Raw genomic sequence first — 17,926 nt, 5'->3', positions numbered from 1 at the left:
GCTTGCCTAATATGTCTGTTTATCCAAAAGGAAGTATAGAGGGAGAGCTAGATAGATAGCATTGCATTACATTACATGGCAATGCAATGCACAGTTGCTGAAGTTGAACCAAAATGAGCTTGTCATCTGGCTTCTGCAACTTTTAACATGAAAAATCCAATGAGGAGAAGAAAAGCAAAGCCAAAGAGTCCATCCCAAAATCCGACAAACAAGCCAAATGAACAAAAAGCATTGAATTCAATTCTTTCTGATTTTAGAAACTGCATTAAAGAAGGGGTGCACCGGTCCTGGAGATACTGCAATACCAGGTCAATGCGTGGAGTGGACAGAGCAAGCTCTTTTTCCATCTCCCTGTTCTAAAAATCCATTTAATATATGGTCCCCAGATAGGGGACGTATCAGATATTAAACTGATAAGAACAGATACTACACTTGATCTTAGCCAAAAGGCCGAGAAGCGATAACCAGAATTGGTTTCCGACTACGGTGCCACCCAAGGATTCTGAAAAGTCCATTTGTGGAGATGGCCACCTGGACTCCCGTTAAGAAGACATGCTGTCAACCTCTAGATCCCTCACATGCCTGCACTTTTCGGCTTGCTGCTGCTGCAATCCACGCGTTTTAGATCTGCATAACTCCACCTCTTTTAGCACAGTACCCTCAACCCCCGGCTGTTCCCACCCGCCTCAACACCGTTGGAAGGGAGGAGAACCAATTAAGGCGGGGGGGGGGTGGAACGAGCAGCTGTCTACCCTTAGCAGGAGGGTTGCTGATTAATTACCTCTCCTGCTGCTGCTGCTGGCTGTCCAGCAGCAGACTGAAGGTGGCTGCTGCTGTGCGCAGGTATATAAAGGCTCAGAGCCTATTATGACACGCGCAGCCAGCGTTCCATTGCCACATTCCGTCTACTGCAGGCGGGATACCTGGATGGCTGAATGTCACTGAGAAGCTCACAGAGACCGCCATAAGCAACAGTTTAAAAGAATGCCACAGACTAATCAACCAAACTTTTTGGGTTGGTTTCTCTTTTATAGTCTGCAGGCATTAAATGAAAGAAGTCAGTGTTCCAGCAGAGGGAGACAACGTTTCAGAAAAGGCATTGTAGCAAACCAAAAAAGAAATTTTAAGCGCAGCAGAGTAACCAGCTCACATACCTGTTAGCTCAGGTGAGTTTAAAAGGCTGCTGTTGATAACAAGGGCATTTGCTAAATAGATGGTGTGTGTGCAACAATATACTGAAAGGTCAATTATATTGTGCAGCTTATCTCACCACCTGTAGTTATTTAGGTGAAAGCTCCAAAATGCTTGCCTAATATGTCTGTTTATCCAAAAGGAAGTATAGAGGGAGAGCTAGATAGATAGCATTGCATTACATTACATGGCAATGCAATGCACAGTTGCTGAAGTTGAACCAAAATGAGCTTGTCATCTGGCTTCTGCAACTTTTAACATGAAAATTCCAATGAGGAGAAGAAAAGCAAAGCCAAAGAGTCCATCCCAAAATCCGACAAACAAGCCAAATGAACAAAAAGCATTGAATTCAATTCTTTCTGATTTTAGAAACTGCATTAAAGAAGGGGTGCACCGGTCCTGGAGATACTGCAATACCAGGTCAATGCGTGGAGTGGACAGAGCAAGCTCTTTTTCCATCTCCCTGTTCTAAAAATCCATTTAATATATGGTCCCCAGATAGGGGACGTATCAGATATTAAACTGATAAGAACAGATACTACACTTGATCTTAGCCAAAAGGCCGAGAAGCGATAACCAGAATTGGTTTCCGACTACGGTGCCACCCAAGGATTCTGAAAAGTCCATTTGTGGAGATGGCCACCTGGACTCCCGTTAAGAAGACATGCTGTCAACCTCTAGATCCCTCACATGCCTGCACTTTTCGGCTTGCTGCTGCTGCAATCCACGCGTTTTAGATCTGCATAACTCCACCTCTTTTAGCACAGTACCCTCAACCCCCGGCTGTTCCCACCCGCCTCAACACCGTTGGAAGGGAGGAGAACCAATTAAGGCGGGGGGGGGGGGTGGAACGAGCAGCTGTCTACCCTTAGCAGGAGGGTTGCTGATTAATTACCTCTCCTGCTGCTGCTGCTGCTGGCTGTCCAGCAGCAGACTGAAGGTGGCTGCTGCTGTGCGCAGGTATATAAAGGCTCAGAGCCTATTATGACACGCGCAGCCAGCGTTCCATTGCCACATTCCGTCTACTGCAGGCGGGATACCTGGATGGCTGAATGTCACTGAGAAGCTCACAGAGACCGCCATAAGCAACAGTTTAAAAGAATGCCACAGACTAATCAACCAAACTTTTTGGGTTGGTTTCTCTTTTATAGTCTGCAGGCATTAAATGAAAGAAGTCAGTGTTCCAGCAGAGGGAGACAACGTTTCAGAAAAGGCATTGTAGCAAACCAAAAAAGAAATTTTAAGCGCAGCAGAGTAACCAGCTCACATACCTGTTAGCTCAGGTGAGTTTAAAAGGCTGCTGTTGATAACAAGGGCATTTGCTAAATAGATGGTGTGTGTGCAACAATATACTGAAAGGTCAATTATATTGTGCAGCTTATCTCACCACCTGTAGTTATTTAGGTGAAAGCTCCAAAATGCTTGCCTAATATGTCTGTTTATCCAAAAGGAAGTATAGAGGGAGAGCTAGATAGATAGCATTGCATTACATTACATGGCAATGCAATGCACAGTTGCTGAAGTTGAACCAAAATGAGCTTGTCATCTGGCTTCTGCAACTTTTAACATGAAAAATCCAATGAGGAGAAGAAAAGCAAAGCCAAAGAGTCCATCCCAAAATCCGACAAACAAGCAAAATGAACAAAAAGCATTGAATTCAATTCTTTCTGATTTTAGAAACTGCATTAAAGAAGGGGTGCACCGGTCCTGGAGATACTGCAATACCAGGTCAATGCGTGGAGTGGACAGAGCAAGCTCTTTTTCCATCTCCCTGTTCTAAAAATCCATTTAATATATGGTCCCCAGATAGGGGACGTATCAGATATTAAACTGATAAGAACAGATACTACACTTGATCTTAGCCAAAAGGCCGAGAAGCGATAACCAGAATTGGTTTCCGACTACGGTGCCACCCAAGGATTCTGAAAAGTCCATTTGTGGAGATGGCCACCTGGACTCCCGTTAAGAAGACATGCTGTCAACCTCTAGATCCCTCACATGCCTGCACTTTTCGGCTTGCTGCTGCTGCAATCCACGCGTTTTAGATCTGCATAACTCCACCTCTTTTAGCACAGTACCCTCAACCCCCGGCTGTTCCCACCCGCCTCAACACCGTTGGAAGGGAGGAGAACCAATTAAGGCGGGGGGGGGGTGGGTGGAACGAGCAGCTGTCTACCCTTAGCAGGAGGGTTGCTGATTAATTACCTCTCCTGCTGCTGCTGCTGCTGGCTGTCCAGCAGCAGACTGAAGGTGGCTGCTGCTGTGCGCAGGTATATAAAGGCTCAGAGCCTATTATGACACGCGCAGCCAGCGTTCCATTGCCACATTCCGTCTACTGCAGGCGGGATACCTGGATGGCTGAATGTCACTGAGAAGCTCACAGAGACCGCCATAAGCAACAGTTTAAAAGAATGCCACAGACTAATCAACCAAACTTTTTGGGTTGGTTTCTCTTTTATAGTCTGCAGGCATTAAATGAAAGAAGTCAGTGTTCCAGCAGAGGGAGACAACGTTTCAAAAAAGGCATTGTAGCAAACCAAAAAAGAAATTTTAAGCGCAGCAGAGTAACCAGCTCACATACCTGTTAGCTCAGGTGAGTTTAAAAGGCTGCTGTTGATAACAAGGGAATTTGCTAAATAGATGGTGTGTGTGCAACAATATACTGAAAGGTCAATTATATTGTGCAGCTTATCTCACCACCTGTAGTTATTTAGGTGAAAGCTCCAAAATGCTTGCCTAATATGTCTGTTTATCCAAAAGGAAGTATAGAGGGAGAGCTAGATAGATAGCATTGCATTACATTACATGGCAATGCAATGCACAGTTGCTGAAGTTGAACCAAAATGAGCTTGTCATCTGGCTTCTGCAACTTTTAACATGAAAAATCCAATGAGGAGAAGAAAAGCAAAGCCAAAGAGTCCATCCCAAAATCCGACAAACAAGCCAAATGAACAAAAAGCATTGAATTCAATTCTTTCTGATTTTAGAAACTGCATTAAAGAAGGGGTGCACCGGTCCTGGAGATACTGCAATACCAGGTCAATGCGTGGAGTGGACAGAGCAAGCTCTTTTTCCATCTCCCTGTTCTAAAAATCCATTTAATATATGGTCCCCAGATAGGGGACGTATCAGATATTAAACTGATAAGAACAGATTTTTTGATTGAATATATCTTTTATTAGCACAAAAAATAAGTTAACAGACAGTGTACAGTGCCGCAGCCCAGTACACACAGAATTCTACATCATATTTACATAGCATGAGGATACGACGCACTAACTAGACACATCACACCCCTATGCTACACAAAACACTCAATCTGAAAGAAAAAGCATGTCAATCAATACAGTACGACGAATCGTGATAAGGGATGGGGATTGGGAAAAAGGGGATGGGGAGGGGAAAATCACAGGCCCAAAGCTTTATTGAAAGACAAGACACATAAGGGGAGAGGGGGAGGAGGGGTTTAGTCCTCATCCTCGTCCTCCGGACCGTCCACGATGGAATAGTCTCTGAGCAGGCTGTGGATCAGCCTGCGGCAGTCCTGGATGGACATCCTCTCCCTCCTCAAGATGAGCCGGTTCCTGGCGACCCAAACGGCATCCTTGAAGCAGTTCATAAGGCGCCAAGCCTCCTGGATGGCTCCGACGGTATGAACCCCAGGGAAGAGTCCGTAACGCACAGAATGGTGCGATAGGCTCGCCCTGGGGACAGAGTTCCTCAGGTCGTCCTCAAGGGCAGTCAACAGGCGCTGTGCAAATCCGCAGTCCCAAAAAGTGTGCAAAGATGTTTCCTCCACGAAGGGGCACCTTGGGCAGTACCGGGTCTTGCACAGGTTCCGGGCATGCATGAATGACCGGACGGGCAGTCCGCCCTGAATCGCCATCCACGACAATTCCTTGTGCCCGTTCGTCAGCCTGTCAGACGACACATTTGTCCACACAGTCTCCAGCGTGTCCTGGTGAAGTCCTGTGATGTTCTCCACGTCATCCTTGGCTCTGATGAGCTTGTGGATAGTTTTGGGCTTCCACAAGTCGGGCTTGAGTCCCTCCAGTTGATGTTCCCCCACAAATCGAACGACGTCTCCGTAGAACCATGGCGTCGTCCAGTTGTAGGGGAAGGAGCTGTCCCACTTGTCCCAGCCGAGTCGCCTCCAAAGAGGAAGCAGGAAGAAGCGAGACATGGACCTGCCCGCGGAGCCATTCTTGACTTGCAAAGTCCGGCGGACACAATCACACACAAAAGAGGATCGCAGGAGGGTGGGGATATCTGGAACGCCCTTCCCACCCTTGCGAGGCTCCTTGTACATGACGGCCCGCCTGACTCTGTCCATCTTGGATCCCCAGACAAAGTGAAACACTGTCCTGGTAATGGCCCTGCACACAGTGACGTGTGGGGGCCAGGCCTGCGCCGTGTACTGCAAGACGGGCAGGACCTCATTACGCAGGACGAGTGCCTTACCCTCACAAGTGAGGTGTCTGAGGCTCCAGAGTCCGATCCGTTGCTTCACCTTGGCCAAGCGTTCTTGCCAGGACTTGAGGGCCGCTCCTTCCTTCCCGAACCAGACTCCCAGCACCTTGAGGAAATCCGGTTGAATGTTGAAGGGGAAGGGGGCGGAGGAGGCCGGCTGCCAATCCCCGAAGAGCATGGCTTCCGACTTCCTACAGTTGACTTTGGCCCCTGAAGAACGGCCGAACCTCTCACACGTCTGGACGAGGGCGTCGACTGAACCACGATCAGCGCAGAAGACGGTGACGTCGTCCATGTAGAGCGAGCACTTGACCTCGTGTCGTCCCGGACCCGGTGCGGTGATCCCTCTGATCTCTCCATTCTGCCGGATAGCCTCTGCGAAGAGTTCTATAACACAAACAAAAAGAAGAGGTGATAGAGGGCAGCCTTGTCTGACCCCAGAGAGGAAGGGGTCAGTCTTCCAGCCGTTCACCAACACCGAGCTGTGGATATCAAAATACATCAGACGGACATACGAACAAAACATGTTACCCAAACCTAACCGGTGCAGAGCTCGGCCCATGAACTCGTGGGAAACCCGGTCGAAGGCCTTCTCCTGATCCAAGGAGACCAGGGCCGCGTGTGCGCGGCGGACCTTGATGTACTCGACCGTGTCCCGCACGAGAGCGAGGCTGTCTGCGATGTGACGTCCAGGGATGCCGCAGGTCTGGTCCGGGTGGATGATCCGTCCGATGACCGTCTTAAGTCGTGTCGCCATCGTCTTGGCCAGGATCTTGTAGTCCACGTTGAGCAGAGTGATGGGACGCCAATTCCTCAGGTCGCACCTCTCTCCCTTCCGCTTGTACAGGATCGTGACCATTCCTTCCCTCAAAGATGGAGGCATTCTACCCTCCACCACCATCTCCTCGTACAGGTCCAACAGGTCCGGACAGATGACGTCTCCCTGCGCTACATAGAGCTGGAAGACCATCACTGCCCGGGGTCCTGCCGGTCCTAAAGGATTTAGCGGCAGAGAGCAATTCGCCCACCATCAGAGGTTTGTCCAAGGCTGCCGTGCCTGCAGGATCAAGATGGTTAGTGATACCTGACAGGAACTTATCAGCAGCGTCGGGGTCGGTAGTCTTGTGGGAGTAGAGTTCGCTGTAGAAGTCGCTGACGACCCTCATCACGTCCTCCTTCCCACGTCGCATGTTTCCGCTCTCGTCTCGCAGCTCGTTCAGGGGCGTGTGACCGGCATGAAGTTTCCTGAAAAAGAATGAGTTACATTTCTCACCCTTCTCCAGATTCTCCACTTTGGAACGGAAGACGATTCGCTTGGACTCCTCCTCAAAGTGCCTTTTCAGGCTCTTCTTGGTCTCCTCCAGCTCCTCCCTCACGTCCCAGCCGCAGTGAAGAAGGTCCTGCAGCGACCGCAGCTCGCGCTGCAGCCCTCTGAAGTCCCTCCTCTTCTCACACGCCTGTTGTCGACCCTTGGCCTGAAAGAAACAGCGAAACTCAAGTTTAACATATTCCCACCAATCAGAGACTGTTTGGAAGCTACCCTTGTAGGACTGCCACATTGCGTAGGCTGCTCTCAGCTCCTCCACGACTTCATCCTGAGCCAGCAGAGCACAATTCAGCTTCCAGGAGCCGGGGCCGGACGGAAAACCGTCGCCGAGGACACCTTGTAAGTGAATGGCTCTGTGGTCGGAGAAGAAGCAGGGGACCATCGAGTGCCTACTCTGCCTGACTGCCCGAGAGGTGAACACAAAGTCAATCCTGGAGCGGAGTGAGCCATCGGGTCGGCTCCACGAATAGTTCGTGGAGCCTCTCCCCATGGAGCCCACCACGTCCTGAAGAGAGGCCTCGGTTACCATCTCGATGAGCAGCTTGGACGTGATGTCCAACTTGGCAGATGTGCCAGAACTACGACCATCCTCCTCGATGGGGCAGTTGAAATCCCCGGCCATCACTAAGGTCCTGGTGGTGGCAAGCTGAAGCCGCAGGGTCTGGAAAAGCTCCAAACGCTCATTCTTCAGTGGGGACGCATACACGTTGATGAACCTGACAGGTTCTCCTGCCCAGTTGCCATCTACAACAAGAGCCCTGCCGCAGATGAGCTCCTGGACGGACTCAAGCGTGAATGCGCCCCCCCTGATCAGAATTGCGACCCCCGCAGACTTGCAGTCACCCCCACCGGACCAGTAGGATGGACCGTGGGACCACTCCCTGGCCAGATGTTTGAAGGACCTAGAGGAGGGAAGGGAACATTCCTGCAACATATAAACATCACACAACTGGGAAGTAAGGAAGGCATAAATAGTCTGACGTCTGAACTTGTCCTTGATGCTCCTGACATTAATGGAAAATAAGTTAATATTAGCCATCATGTAGGGAAAAAAGAAAAAGTTAGCGCAGGCAATACACCTTAGTTACCACTCCGGTCGGGTAGTCCCTCGTCGGTGTTGACTGCTGGTGACGGGATCACCAGCAGGCCCTCTTCCTCCATCTGGTCAAGCAGCGCGGCCTCGATCTCGGCGACCACCAGTTCCTCCTCTTCTGGCTCGGCCACCAGGGTCTCAACCATGTGCTCCATCTCTTCTGGCTGAGGGAGGGTATCCTCCTTTTCGCCTACGAAATCCAGAATCTTCTTTTTGGAGGATTCAGTAGCAGGGCTGTCCTCCACCTTCCTCTTTCCCCGGGTTGGAACTGGGGAGACAAGAAGGGGAAAATCCTCCTCGGAATAGATAGCGGCGGGTGGAGGAAAGGTTAATTCCACCGCTACCATGGTCTGGGGAGGGAGAGTGGCTGCCGGGGCAGGGGAAAGGACACCTGCTGAGGAGTAGGGGAAGGAGGAAGAGGAAGTGGAATCCTCAGCAGGGGTGGCCGGGGTGGGGGGGGATTTGACGGGGGTGGCAGGGGGAGGGATCGAGAGAGGGGTGACAGAACTCTTACCCTCCTTTGACTTTTTCTTCTGCTTCGGAGCTGCTGGGACCGTCGCTGGGGCTTTGGCCACCGACTCCTTGACCGCTTTGGCCTTGGTTGTCTCAGCCTTGGCCGCTGGGGCCTTGGTCGTCGCGTCCTTGACCTTCACAGGCCTGGTCGTCGGGGCCTTGTCCTCCGGAGCTGGGGTTGTCGCAACCACCGATGCCCAGGATCTCTCACGCTTGGGGCAATCCTTGTACAGATGAGCCGCCAGCCCACACAGGTTGCAGGACGTCTTCTTCGGGCAGTCCTTCGAGCTGTGTCCCGTCACTCGACAAATCCTGCAGGCATCCTCCTTGCAGTCCTTCATCTCGTGGCCATTCTTGCCGCATCTCCTGCAGTTCCGCGGCATGTCCGGGTAATAGATGAGGCCGTAGGAGTTGCCCAGGGAGAATGTCGGGGGCAGGTGCCGAAGTCCGTCTGAGTACGCCAGGTCCCTGTGAAGTCTAACGGTCACCGACCACTTACCTGTCCAGAAGCCGAGTCCATTCAGGATGTGAGAGGGTTCCTTCACAACCAAACAGAAGCGTCTCAGGAAGGTACAGATGTCTTGGCCTGGGGTGTGCGGGTTGCACATGGAGACCGTGATCCTCCTTTCGTCCCTCTGGATAGGGCAGCTACCTGTAAAGGCAGAGAAAGAATTATCCGGTCCTTTTGCGCTTACCATTTCCCAGAACCTCCTGCAGGTGTTCACAGTGGCGAAGGTGACGAAGAAGATCCCCGTCAAGAAGGTCTGGATGCTGAGGGTGTCCGACCTGGAGAATCCTCGATCCAGCAGCATCTTCTGGCAGAACACGTCCGAGGACATGTCCGGCACCCTCCCATCCACTTCCTTCAGCTTCAGGGCCACCGTCTGCCGCATCCATGGCTCCAGGGCTGGAGCTTCGTGGCGGGGCTTCTGGGGTCCCTTCTGCTGGCCAGCCGTGGAGGCAGAGTCCTTGGGGTCAGAATCGGCTCCTGGCTGCGCCCTCCTGGCTGTCCCCTGCTCCAGGCTCTTCTTTTCGGCCTTCCTCGCAGCGCTTGCCATGGCTTTCCTCCTGCAGTTACTTCTTGGAGCTGGATCTGGAACTCTTCCCGGAATGGGTGGAGCTATGCAGATTCTTCTCCCGTCGTGTTCTGGACAAATTCCCCGAAAGGTCTTTGTCTCGATGATTTTCTTCCTCGAAGATTCCACAGGACAGTCCGATTCTTCTCCGAGTCTTCGTCTTCTTCTGGATTCTTTAGAGCTTCTTCCTCCCACCGATATCCGCCTTCCTTCTCCGATGTCAGCTGGGCTCCGAAGCTCTTCTCCTTCCGAGTTCGATCGCTCTCGTCAAGTGTAGATCGTAGCTCTTGTGTTCTTAAAAGAACAGATTTTTTGATTGAAGCTGCATCCAAGGCACTGAAAAATATGACCGAAGTCACACCAAAACAGCGCACGAGGCGAGGATTCATGTGGACCCTTCCCGGAGGAGAGGGTCCCCAATAAACCATCCCCATCCCTCCGAGCCAGAAGGCCACAGCGAGGGTCAGGGATCTCCGATACTCTCCCTAGCCGAAGCCGGAGAAGAGCCGTTTTCGTGCTCCCAGCTTCCATCTAGGCTGCCACCCTAGTGGAGCTGGAGCCTGTGTTGGTTTCTCAGCCCAAAGCTGACCGGACCTCCGACCGGGTTTATAAAAATTCCCCTTCCTAGCCCGGAGGCCAGGAATAGGGGGGGTTGCTCAGAAAGTATGATTGGCAAAGGTGCGGCGTGCTACGAAGCCAAGTCTTTCTGGGGTTCCCAGTCCCAGTAAGCTTGGACTCCCACCAGGGCGCCTACTCCTGGGGCACATTGCTCCAAAGCCCTCACACTTACCCAGCCTAGTGACTTCGATCCTGGAGGGCCATGTTTTCCATCAGATAACTCTATGAGCCACCTGGCGTACTAACAAGTGCACCAAACCAGTGTGTAATATGCATCAATTTACTAGGGCAGCCCAAGGACAAAACTGCCTTTTCAAAAGATACTACACTTGATCTTAGCCAAAAGGCCGAGAAGTGATAACCAGAATTGGTTTCCGACTACGGTGCCACCCAAGGATTCTGAAAAGTCCATTTGTGGAGATGGCCACCTGGACTCCCGTTAAGAAGACATGCTGTCAACCTCTAGATCCCTCACATGCCTGCACTTTTCGGCTTGCTGCTGCTGCAATCCACGCGTTTTAGATCTGCATAACTCCACCTCTTTTAGCACAGTACCCTCAACCCCCGGCTGTTCCCACCCGCCTCAACACCGTTGGAAGGGAGGAGAACCAATTAAGGCGGGGGGGGGGTGGAACGAGCAGCTGTCTACCCTTAGCAGGAGGGTTGCTGATTAATTACCTCTCCTGCTGCTGCTGCTGCTGCTGGCTGTCCAGCAGCAGACTGAAGGTGGCTGCTGCTGTGCGCAGGTATATAAAGGCTCAGAGCCTATTATGACACGCGCAGCCAGCGTTCCATTGCCACATTCCGTCTACTGCAGGCGGGATACCTGGATGGCTGAATGTCACTGAGAAGCTCACAGAGACCGCCATAAGCAACAGTTTAAAAGAATGCCACAGACTAATCAACCAAACTTTTTGGGTTGGTTTCTCTTTTATAGTCTGCAGGCATTAAATGAAAGAAGTCAGTGTTCCAGCAGAGGGAGACAACGTTTCAGAAAAGGCATTGTAGCAAACCAAAAAAGAAATTTTAAGCGCAGCAGAGTAACCAGCTCACATACCTGTTAGCTCAGGTGAGTTTAAAAGGCTGCTGTTGATAACAAGGGCATTTGCTAAATAGATGGTGTGTGTGCAACAATATACTGAAAGGTCAATTATATTGTGCAGCTTATCTCACCACCTGTAGTTATTCAGGTGAAAGCTCCAAAATGCTTGCCTAATATGTCTGTTTATCCAAAAGGAAGTATAGAGGGAGAGCTAGATAGATAGCATTGCATTACATTACATGGCAATGCAATGCACAGTTGCTGAAGTTGAACCAAAATGAGCTTGTCATCTGGCTTCTGCAACTTTTAACATGAAAAATCCAATGAGGAGAAGAAAAGCAAAGCCAAAGAGTCCATCCCAAAATCCGACAAACAAGCCAAATGAACAAAAAGCATTGAATTCAATTCTTTCTGATTTTAGAAACTGCATTAAAGAAGGGGTGCACCGGTCCTGGAGATACTGCAATACCAGGTCAATGCGTGGAGTGGACAGAGCAAGCTCTTTTTCCATCTCCCTGTTCTAAAAATCCATTTAATATATGGTCCCCAGATAGGGGACGTATCAGATATTAAACTGATAAGAACAGATACTACACTTGATCTTAGCCAAAAGGCCGAGAAGCGATAACCAGAATTGGTTTCCGACTACGGTGCCACCCAAGGATTCTGAAAAGTCCATTTGTGGAGATGGCCACCTGGACTCCCGTTAAGAAGACATGCTGTCAACCTCTAGATCCCTCACATGCCTGCACTTTTCGGCTTGCTGCTGCTGCAATCCACGCGTTTTAGATCTGCATAACTCCACCTCTTTTAGCACAGTACCCTCAACCCCCGGCTGTTCCCACCCGCCTCAACACCGTTGGAAGGGAGGAGAACCAATTAAGGCGGGGGGGGGTGGAACGAGCAGCTGTCTACCCTTAGCAGGAGGGTTGCTAATTAATTACCTCTCCTGCTGCTGCTGCTGCTGGCTGTCCAGCAGCAGACTGAAGGTGGCTGCTGCTGTGCGCAGGTATATAAAGGCTCAGAGCCTATTATGACACGCGCAGCCAGCGTTCCATTGCCACATTCCGTCTACTGCAGGCGGGATACCTGGATGGCTGAATGTCACTGAGAAGCTCACAGAGACCGCCATAAGCAACAGTTTAAAAGAATGCCACAGACTAATCAACCAAACTTTTTGGGTTGGTTTCTCTTTTATAGTCTGCAGGCATTAAATGAAAGAAGTCAGTGTTCCAGCAGAGGGAGACAACGTTTCAGAAAAGGCATTGTAGCAAACCAAAAAAGAAATTTTAAGCGCAGCAGAGTAACCAGCTCACATACCTGTTAGCTCAGGTGAGTTTAAAAGGCTGCTGTTGATAACAAGGGCATTTGCTAAATAGATGGTGTGTGTGCAACAATATACTGAAAGGTCAATTATATTGTGCAGCTTATCTCACCACCTGTAGTTATTTAGGTGAAAGCTCCAAAATGCTTGCCTGATATGTCTGTTTATCCAAAAGGAAGTATAGAGGGAGAGCTAGATAGATAGCATTGCATTACATTACATGGCAATGCAATGCACAGTTGCTGAAGTTGAACCAAAATGAGCTTGTCATCTGGCTTCTGCAACTTTTAACATGAAAAATCCAATGAGGAGAAGAAAAGCAAAGCCAAAGAGTCCATCCCAAAATCCGACAAACAAGCCAAATGAACAAAAAGCATTGAATTCAATTCTTTCTGATTTTAGAAACTGCATTAAAGAAGGGGTGCACCGGTCCTGGAGATACTGCAATACCAGGTCAATGCGTGGAGTGGACAGAGCAAGCTCTTTTTCCATCTCCCTGTTCTAAAAATCCATTTAATATATGGTCCCCAGATAGGGGACGTATCAGATATTAAACTGATAAGAACAGATACTACACTTGATCTTAGCCAAAAGGCCGAGAAGCGATAACCAGAATTGGTTTCCGACTACGGTGCCACCCAAGGATTCTGAAAAGTCCATTTGTGGAGATGGCCACCTGGACTCCCGTTAAGAAGACATGCTGTCAACCTCTAGATCCCTCACATGCCTGCACTTTTCGGCTTGCTGCTGCTGCAATCCACGCGTTTTAGATCTGCATAACTCCACCTCTTTTAGCACAGTACCCTCAACCCCCGGCTGTTCCCACCCGCCTCAACACCGTTGGAAGGGAGGAGAACCAATTAAGGCGGGGGGGGGGGTGGAACGAGCAGCTGTCTACCCTTAGCAGGAGGGTTGCTGATTAATTACCTCTCCTGCTGCTGCTGCTGCTGCTGGCTGTCCAGCAGCAGACTGAAGGTGGCTGCTGCTGTGCGCAGGTATATAAAGGCTCAGAGCCTATTATGACACGCGCAGCCAGCGTTCCATTGCCACATTCCGTCTACTGCAGGCGGGATACCTGGATGGCTGAATGTCACTGAGAAGCTCACAGAGACCGCCATAAGCAACAGTTTAAAAGAATGCCACAGACTAATCAACCAAACTTTTTGGGTTGGTTTCTCTTTTATAGTCTGCAGGCATTAAATGAAAGAAGTCAGTGTTCCAGCAGAGGGAGACAACGTTTCAGAAAAGGCATTGTAGCAAACCAAAAAAGAAATTTTAAGCGCAGCAGAGTAACCAGCTCACATACCTGTTAGCACAGGTGAGTTTAAAAGGCTGCTGTTGATAACAAGGGCATTTGCTAAATAGATGGTGTGTGTGCAACAATATACTGAAAGGTCAATTATATTGTGCAGCTTATCTCACCACCTGTAGTTATTTAGGTGAAAGCTCCAAAATGCTTGCCTAATATGTCTGTTTATCCAAAAGAAAGTATAGAGGGAGAGCTAGATAGATAGCATTGCATTACATTACATGGCAATGCAATGCACAGTTGCTGAAGTTGAACCAAAATGAGCTTGTCATCTGGCTTCTGCAACTTTTAACATGAAAAATCCAATGAGGAGAAGAAAAGCAAAGCCAAAGAGTCCATCCCAAAATCCGACAAACAAGCCAAATGAACAAAAAGCATTGAATTCAATTCTTTCTGATTTTAGAAACTGCATTAAAGAAGGGGTGCACCGGTCCTGGAGATACTGCAATACCAGGTCAATGCGTGGAGTGGACAGAGCAAGCTCTTTTTCCATCTCCCTGTTCTAAAAATCCATTTAATATATGGTCCCCAGATAGGGGACGTATCAGATATTAAACTGATAAGAACAGATACTACACTTGATCTTAGCCAAAAGGCCGAGAAGCGATAACCAGAATTGATTTCCGACTACGGTGCCACCCAAGGATTCTGAAAAGTCCATTTGTGGAGATGGCCACCTGGACTCCCGTTAAGAAGACATGCTGTCAACCTCTAGATCCCTCACATGCCTGCACTTTTCGGCTTGCTGCTGCTGCAATCCACGCGTTTTAGATCTGCATAACTCCACCTCTTTTAGCACAGTACCCTCAACCCCCGTCTGTTCCCACCCGCCTCAACACCGTTGGAAGGGAGGAGAACCAATTAAGGCGGGGGGGGGGTGGAACGAGCAGCTGTCTACCCTTAGCAGGAGGGTTGCTGATTAATTACCTCTCCTGCTGCTGCTGCTGCTGCTGGCTGTCCAGCAGCAGACTGAAGGTGGCTGCTGCTGTGCGCAGGTATATAAAGGCTCAGAGCCTATTATGACACGCGCAGCCAGCGTTCCATTGCCACATTCCGTCTACTGCAGGCGGGAAACCTGGATGGCTGAATGTCACTGAGAAGCTCACAGAGACCGCCATAAGCAACAGTTTAAAAGAATGCCACAGACTAATCAACCAAACTTTTTGGGTTGGTTTCTCTTTTATAGTCTGCAGGCATTAAATGAAAGAAGTCAGTGTTCCAGCAGAGGGAGACAACGTTTCAGAAAAGGCATTGTAGCAAACCAAAAAAGAAATTTTAAGCGCAGCAGAGTAACCAGCTCACATACCTGTTAGCTCAGGTGAGTTTAAAAGGCTGCTGTTGATAACAAGGGCATTTGCTAAATAGATGGTGTGTGTGCAACAATATACTGAAAGGTCAATTATATTGTGCAGCTTATCTCACCACCTGTAGTTATTTAGGTGAAAGCTCCAAAATGCTTGCCTAATATGTCTGTTTATCCAAAAGGAAGTATAGAGGGAGAGCTAGATAGATAGCATTGCATTACATTACATGGCAATGCAATCCACAGTTGCTGAAGTTGAACCAAAATGAGCTTGTCATCTGGCTTCTGCAACTTTTAACATGAAAAATCCAATGAGGAGAAGAAAAGCAAAGCCAAAGAGTCCATCCCAAAATCCGACAAACAAGCCAAATGAACAAAAAACATTGAATTCAATTCTTTCTGATTTTAGAAACTGCATTAAAGAAGGGGTGCACCGGTCCTGGAGATACTGCAATACCAGGTCAATGCGTGGAGTGGACAGAGCAAGCTCTTTTTCCATCTCCCTGTTCTAAATATCCATTTAATATATGGTCCCCAGATAGGGGACGTATCAGATATTAAACTGATAAGAACAGATACTACACTTGATCTTAGCCAAAAGGCCGAGAAGCGATAACCAGAATTGGTTTCCGACTACGGTGCCACCCAAGGATTCTGAAAAGTCCATTTGTGAAGATGGCCACCTGGACTCCCGTTAAGAAGACATGCTGTCAACCTCTAGATCCCTCACATGCCTGCACTTTTCGGCTTGCTGCTGCTGCAATCCACGCGTTTTAGATCTGCATAACTCCACCTCTTTTAGCACAGTACCCTCAACCCCCGGCTGTTCCCACCCGCCTCAACACCGTTGGAAGGGAGGAGAACCAATTAAGGCGGGGGGGGGGGTGGAACGAGCAGCTGTCTACCCTTAGCAGGAGGGTTGCTGATTAATTACCTCTCCTGCTGCTGCTGGCTGTCCAGCAGCAGACTGAAGGTGGCTGCTGCTGTGCGCAGGTATATAAAGGCTCAGAGCCTATTATGACACGCGCAGCCAGCGTTCCATTGCCACATTCCGTCTACTGCAGGCGGGATACCTGGATGGCTGAATGTCACTGAGAAGCTCACAGAGACCGCCATAAGCAACAGTTTAAAAGAATGCCACAGACTAATGAACCAAACTTTTTGGGTTGGTTTCTCTTTTATAGTCTGCAGGCATTAAATGAAAGAAGTCAGTGTTCCAGCAGAGGGAGACAACGTTTCAGAAAAGGCATTGTAGCAAACCAAAAAAGAAATTTTAAGCGCAGCAGAGTAACCAGCTCACATACCTGTTAGCTCAGGTGAGTTTAAAAGGCTGCTGTTGATAACAAGGGCATTTGCTAAATAGATGGTGTGTGTGCAACAATATACTGAAAGGTCAATTATATTGTGCAGCTTATCTCACCACCTGTAGTTATTTAGGTGAAAGCTCCAAAATGCTTGCCTAATATGTCTGTTTATCCAAAAGGAAGTATAGAGGGAGAGCTAGATAGATAGCATTGCATTACATTACATGGCAATGCAATGCACAGTTGCTGAAGTTGAACCAAAATGAGCTTGTCATCTGGCTTCTGCAACTTTTAACATGAAAAATCCAATGAGGAGAAGAAAAGCAAAGCCAAAGAGTCCATCCCAAAATCCGACAAACAAGCCAAATGAACAAAAAGCATTGAATTCAATTCTTTCTGATTTTAGAAACTGCATTAAAGAAGGGGTGCACCGGTCCTGGAGATACTGCAATACCAGGTCAATGCGTGGAGTGGACAGAGCAAGCTCTTTTTCCATCTCCCTGTTCTAAAAATCCATTTAATATATGGTCCCCAGATAGGGGACGTATCAGATATTAAACTGATAAGAACAGATACTACACTTGATCTTAGCCAAAAGGCCGAGAAGCGATAACCAGAATTGGTTTCCGACTACGGTGCCACCCAAGGATTCTGAAAAGTCCATTTGTGGAGATGGCCACCTGGACTCCCGTTAAGAAGACATGCTGTCAACCTCTAGATCCCTCACATGCCTGCACTTTTCGGCTTGCTGCTGCTGCAATCCACGCGTTTTAGATCTGCATAACTCCACCTCTTTTAGCACAGTACCCTCAACCCCCGGCTGTTCCCACCCGCCTCAACACCGTTGGAAGGGAGGAGAACCAATTAAGGCGGGGGGGGTGGGGGTGGAACGAGCAGCTGTCTACCCTTAGCAGGAGGGTTGCTGATTAATTACCTCTCCTGCTGCTGCTGCTGCTGGCTGTCCAGCAGCAGACTGAAGGTGGCTGCTGCTGTGCGCAGGTATATAAAGGCTCAGAGCCTATTATGACACGCACAGCCAGCGTTCCATTGCCACATTCCGTCTACAGCAGGCAGGATACCTGGATGGCTGAATGTCACTGAGAAGCTCACAGAGACTGCCATAAGCAACAGTTTAAAAGAATGCCACAGACTAATCAACCAAACTTTTTGGGTTGGTTTCTCTTTTATAGTCTGCAGGCATTAAATGAAAGAAGTCAGTGTTCCAGCAGAGGGAGACAACGTTTCAGAAAAGGCATTGTAGCAAACCAAAAAAGAAATTTTAAGCGCAGCAGAGTAACCAGCTCACATACCTGTTAGCTCAGGTGAGTTTAAAAGGCTGCTGTTGATAACAAGGGC

General features: G+C 49.0%; 9 non-coding genes and 1 pseudogene across 9 annotated transcripts; all 10 read right to left on the bottom strand.

The window, feature by feature from the left end:
- Nucleotides 1-271: 271 nt before the first annotated feature.
- On the bottom strand, nucleotides 272-462 carry LOC141181228 (U2 spliceosomal RNA). Its single transcript, XR_012256825.1, has one exon. It is a non-coding gene; the product is annotated as a U2 spliceosomal RNA (small nuclear RNA).
- Nucleotides 463-1,574: 1,112 nt separating this feature from the next.
- LOC141181226 (U2 spliceosomal RNA) lies at nucleotides 1,575-1,765 on the bottom strand. Its single transcript, XR_012256823.1, has one exon. It is a non-coding gene; the product is annotated as a U2 spliceosomal RNA (small nuclear RNA).
- Nucleotides 1,766-2,882: 1,117 nt separating this feature from the next.
- LOC141181225 (U2 spliceosomal RNA) lies at nucleotides 2,883-3,073 on the bottom strand. Its single transcript, XR_012256822.1, has one exon. It is a non-coding gene; the product is annotated as a U2 spliceosomal RNA (small nuclear RNA).
- A 1,119-nt stretch (nucleotides 3,074-4,192) lies between these two features.
- LOC141181918 (U2 spliceosomal RNA) lies at nucleotides 4,193-4,385 on the bottom strand. Its single transcript, XR_012257446.1, has one exon. It is a non-coding gene; the product is annotated as a U2 spliceosomal RNA (small nuclear RNA).
- Nucleotides 4,386-10,531: 6,146 nt separating this feature from the next.
- Nucleotides 10,532-10,647, bottom strand: LOC141182114 (U2 spliceosomal RNA; annotated as a pseudogene).
- Nucleotides 10,648-11,765: 1,118 nt separating this feature from the next.
- Nucleotides 11,766-11,956, bottom strand: LOC141181224 (U2 spliceosomal RNA). Its single transcript, XR_012256821.1, has one exon. It is a non-coding gene; the product is annotated as a U2 spliceosomal RNA (small nuclear RNA).
- A 1,114-nt stretch (nucleotides 11,957-13,070) lies between these two features.
- Nucleotides 13,071-13,261, bottom strand: LOC141181223 (U2 spliceosomal RNA). The gene has a single exon (XR_012256820.1). It is a non-coding gene; the product is annotated as a U2 spliceosomal RNA (small nuclear RNA).
- Nucleotides 13,262-14,380: 1,119 nt separating this feature from the next.
- LOC141181222 (U2 spliceosomal RNA) lies at nucleotides 14,381-14,571 on the bottom strand. The gene has a single exon (XR_012256819.1). It is a non-coding gene; the product is annotated as a U2 spliceosomal RNA (small nuclear RNA).
- Nucleotides 14,572-15,689: 1,118 nt separating this feature from the next.
- On the bottom strand, nucleotides 15,690-15,880 carry LOC141181643 (U2 spliceosomal RNA). Its single transcript, XR_012257200.1, has one exon. It is a non-coding gene; the product is annotated as a U2 spliceosomal RNA (small nuclear RNA).
- Nucleotides 15,881-16,990: 1,110 nt separating this feature from the next.
- Nucleotides 16,991-17,181, bottom strand: LOC141181220 (U2 spliceosomal RNA). The gene has a single exon (XR_012256818.1). It is a non-coding gene; the product is annotated as a U2 spliceosomal RNA (small nuclear RNA).
- Nucleotides 17,182-17,926: the final 745 nt, after the last annotated feature.

This window comes from Phyllobates terribilis, unplaced genomic scaffold (genome assembly GCF_046119375.1).
Source record: "Phyllobates terribilis strain yellow unplaced genomic scaffold, ASM4611937v1 Scaffold_34__1_contigs__length_13252353, whole genome shotgun sequence".
Taxonomy (NCBI): domain Eukaryota; kingdom Metazoa; phylum Chordata; class Amphibia; order Anura; family Dendrobatidae; genus Phyllobates; species Phyllobates terribilis.
The sequence above is the reverse complement of the archived record's forward strand: the minus strand, read 5'-3'. Positions and strand labels throughout refer to the sequence as shown.